Source organism: Fukomys damarensis, unplaced genomic scaffold (genome assembly GCF_012274545.1).
Source record: "Fukomys damarensis isolate Sample0158 unplaced genomic scaffold, DMR_v1.0_HiC HiC_scaffold_16, whole genome shotgun sequence".
In the NCBI taxonomy this organism is placed as follows: Eukaryota; Metazoa; Chordata; class Mammalia; order Rodentia; family Bathyergidae; genus Fukomys; species Fukomys damarensis.
Window position 1 is genome coordinate 62,653,450 of NW_022900928.1, and position 5,027 is coordinate 62,658,476.

The following is a 5,027-nucleotide window of genomic DNA, read 5'->3' on the forward strand; positions in this document are numbered from 1 at the left end:
ATATATTTACTAATTTTAGGTCTGTTTGATTTATGGTGTCTGAGAAGAGATATAATAAAATTTTCTATGATGGGTGTAGCTATATCAGTTTTAACTTGTAATTCTGATTGACCTCATTTTTGTAAGTTGAGTTTTTTGCTACCATGCAAATGTATAATGATTATATCTTCTTTATTGCTAATTTCTTAGGTAGCATCTCATTCTTATGTATGTCTTTTTCTTCTATTTTCTTTTTAGCATTAGTACTTTAAGACAAAATTCAGTGTAGGAAAATCTTTAAGGAATTCCAGGAAAGAAAATAGAGCAACGAATTTTAGAGTAAGACAAATGACCTTGAATTATTAAAATTATAGGCAAGTTCTTATGAGAATATTAAACTAGAATGTTTGATATAAGAATTTGTGGTAAGGATTCAATATTTATTACAGAAATAAGTCTAAATGATGATTACAAGAAATAGAACAGAGGACCTATATAATAGGCAAATGCCAATAAAATATTTAGGTATAAATTTAACATGCCCAGTATTTTTGTGAGGGAAACTTATAAAGCACAAAGGGGAGAAAAGCAAGCAAAGGGAAGGGAAATCATGTTCTTCAATAGAAAACATAAAGATTGTGTACACACACACACACACAATGATAAAAGTATTCTTAGAACTTTCTGGATCAGACAAGTCAATCAGAAAGTTCATTTGAAAGAAATAAAGAATAAACAAAACATGATGGATAAAAAATTGTGGTTGTGGTTATGGATAGATCCTTGCTAGATATTAAAATTTGTAAAATCCATATAATTAAAATAGGATGATATTGGTGCACAAATAAAACAATGCAAAATGTAGAGAACCAGAAATATACTTAAGTATATATAACAATTTAGTATGCTATAGAGGTGGCACTCAAAATCAGTGGGTGTGTAGGATGAAATTTTTAATAAAAGATTAGGCTAACTTGAAAGCCAAGTAGATAAATTTAATGAGAGCAATATACCTTTCAACGAGGTAAATTCTAGATGGATAGAATATTAAATAAAAAAATGGAACTATACAGATAAAAATACAATAAAACATGGGTGAATTCCTATATAATCTTAGAGAGGGAAAATATTTTCTAAGTTTGCCTTACTATTCAGAAACAATAAGGGGGACTAGGTTACTAAAATATAACTTGGAAAATATAACTTGGAAAAATGAATCATAGACTTAAGAAAAAGACAAGGGAAAATGTCATGGACATGGACAAGGAATACATGTTCCTGAATTTAGTGACAAGCTAGGTATTTACGGATGTGGAAATTGCCCTTAATATAGGTCACTTTGGGGATATGTGGGAGTACAATCCTGATTAACAAGAGTGAGAATGAATGGAAAATTTCTAGCCAGTGTCTCACCCAGATTCTACTGCTGAACTTGAACTACCCATATCCGAACAACTTTAGAGTTTCTCCACTTGAAGATCCTCAAGGGCAGAGCCACGTTGGATATACCTGGTGTTGACTAAAGAGTGCCTATTTGCATGCCCCTTCCCAGTGGAAATAGACCATTGTGGACATATTTGCATGACAGAAGTAGGCAGACTGCAAACAGATCCTTTTCTGAGACAGCACATTAATGAGCACGCCCCTACTCATAATAATCTAAAGTCAACTCGTCCAGTTATTTTCTTTAAAGTCTGTTTCTTCCTTCTCTATCTTTGTAAATGGTATTAGGAATTAGAAACCTGGTCACTATCATCTTTGGCACATTTGTCTCGTATGCATGTATCTAATTTTCTCAGATGTGATTGTTATTATGTAGAGATTGCTAATCTTATCCTCTCCATCTCTGGTATTAAATAGGGCCTGGGATTTGGCTTAGTGGTTCCGCCACCTGCCACGCAAGCCAAGGGCCTGAGTTTGATCCCTGGTACAAAAAAAAAAAAAAAAAAAAAAAAAAAAAAAAAAAAATCCCATCTCTAGTAATAGAAACCAGTAGCTGAGCATGAGGCAGCCCAATTACATTACATTTCCCAGCCTGTGTTATGGTATTTTGGCCATGGCCATGGGACTGCTTCTGTGAAACAGAATATAAACAGAGGCAAAATATACCTTCTTCAGGCATGCATTCTTCTACTTAACTGCTGCAAGCTAAATATGGCAGCAGCCTCATTTTGGCCATGAGTATGATGACAGTATACTGCAACAGATGGTTCCTAAACTTCTTTCTAACGTGGGCCTCTTCGGCCAGTTGATGGAACCTTCAGACCTCTTTTCCAATATATTCAAATTTGTGGAGTAAAATATACAGAGTGCCAACAAAACAATTACATTGAGCTAAAGCAATCACTTTTTAAAATAACTCAGTTTGTAATATAGTCATATAGCACTTTATTACCATATGAAATAACAAAATGTAGTAGGTAGATCTTTACAATAATTTCAAAGCTGAGATAAACATAGATGATATGTCAAGATTCCTTCATAACCACGTGATATGAAAATTCCTGTGATTTCAGAGTTTTCACTAAGCCACAGGTATTGCTAAATCTAATATGGTTTGATGCCACTTTTCAAAATTAAAGAGATTGGTAAACTTCATTTGGAGGGTAGCAAAAATAAAAATTAAATTTTTTCCTCAGTCAGATTCACACATGTCCCCTATTCTGCATGTGGGCTCATGTGGTGGTTCATCAACACCAGTGTAAGACCACAGACAGAGTAATGGCAGTGTTTCCAAGTGTCTTAATTAATTTTATCATTGCTGAGACACAATTCCTGATACCTGCAAATGATAGGAGGCCAGGTTTATTTTGGCTCATAGTTTGTAGATGTTTCTCTCCATAGTCAGCTGGCTTCAAGGTAGGGTGGCATGGTGGCACGGCAGAGGGGCATCACAAGGAAGAAACAGCTCAGGGCATGGTAGTCAAGAAGAGGTTGATCAAGGGAGGAGGGAGGCAAATATACCTCCTAGACTATGCCCCCAATGACCCACCTCCTCCAGCCAAGCTTCACCTCACCAACATCATATTTAGTTATAAACTCATCAGTGGCATCATCCAATGACAACTTCAGGCCTCTATGATCCAATGACCTCCCTAATGTCCCACCTATGAGTGCATGAGGCTTTGGGAGACATCTAGATATAAATCTTAACCATAAGAACCTGACTTCCTGAATGAACTCAAGGGGAAAAACCTAAAATGGACCTTTATATGAGAAAGAAATGCCTATTTTGTTTTCTATTTAAATCATTCCATTTTGTGACTCTACCCCTGCCACCACCAACTGTTCAACCTGTTTATGTATCTACCTAGTATTATCTCTTCAGCTTTTTGTCCTTTTTCTTTCACTATTCTTATCTAGTATGAGTGCTTTCAATATATTGTTTATAAATTACTTTGTTTTTTTTTAAAGAAACTATTGTGGTATAATTTATGTGCAATAAAACTGCAAGGATTTTAAGTGCACAGTTTTGTGAGTGTTGACAAATGCACACAACTTTGTAGCCATGGCAATCAACATACGGAATATTATTTTCACCCTTAAAAATTCGTTGCCATTTCCTAGTCAGTTGACCTTGTTCTTCTGCTTACTGTGCTTTTAGTCCCAGGCAATCACAGGTCTGGTTTTGGTTACTATAGATTAATTTGTTTTTCTAGATGTTTTTGTCACAAATGGGTTACATGGAATGTACTTTTTACTGTCTACTTTGACTTAGTGTAATTGTTTCAGGGATTTATCTGTGTTGTTACATTTATCAATACTTTGTTTCTTTACATTTTTGAATAGTATTAAATTTTAAGGGCACATTATAACATTTTTATCCATCTTTTTATTAATATGTGAGTTGTTTCATGTTGGGCTTTTATGAATAAAGTTCCTATGAATAGTCGTATATAGTTCTCTCTATAAACAAAGACTTTCCTTTCATGTGGGTAAATGCCCAAGAGTTGAATTACTGAGTCATTATAGTAAGTAGATTATTTAAATTTTGATCCATATGTAAAAGTCTGTTGGACTTTATCACTCTTAATCTGCAGATGCATTTGGAGAGAACTGCGCTTTTAATAATCTTGAGCCTTCCAATTCCTGTTCATAATTTAAATCTTTGAGTTTCTGAAAACTTAATTTTATGTAATGTAATGTGGAGGGAGTATATGAAGCTTTTTCCACTAATCTTATTGACACTTTGTAAACTATGATATGACTATTATTTTGTGCCACCCTTATTCACGTATATTCATACTCTTGGTTTCCCTGTTTTCTCATTCGTCCCTACACCTCTGTACTGCCACTTGGGACATTTTTCTTCTGCATAAAGAACTATTTTTAATGTTCTGTAAATCTAATTCTGCTAGCTACAAATTTTGAAAATTCCATTTTCTTTTATATTACTTTTGATGAGTGTAATTCTGTATTGTCAAGTATTTCTGGTTTGTTTGGTAGAGCAGGGTATCTATATGTTAAATGTGTTATTTTTCCTTTTGTTCCCTAATTTCCGTTCTCATTTTTCTCTCTGTGATATAGTTGAAGACTTCACTTTCTTGTTAAGTCTCTGGTGCTTTGAATATATTAAACATAAAATTATTCAGCTAGTTCATTTGTTCTTAAAAGGAGATGACAAGCTAGTCTGTTATTTTGGAACCATAAATTATTTATATGTGTAAATATATGCTATACACACATATATGTATGTAATATACAGATAGTGCCTTCTATTGACTGAGGAAGTTCCTTTCTGAAAAAGTTTGCTAAGTGTTTTTGAGAATTAAAACATTTTTATTAGTACATGTTTGCAGTGCATAATTACATTTATCCCGGGGCATTGGTATATGTATATAATGCATCATAATTCTTTTTATACCCTTTGTCCTTTCTCTCTTTCTCATCCCCTCCCTTTCCTCTGCCTCCATCTCTTAATCTCTTTCTCATTGCTAAGTATTTTTCTTAGAAATGGAAGTGGAATTTCTATCAAAGGCTTTTCCTGATTCATTCATATATGTATATATATATATATATATTAATTCTCTAAATAAATTATTGTCGCT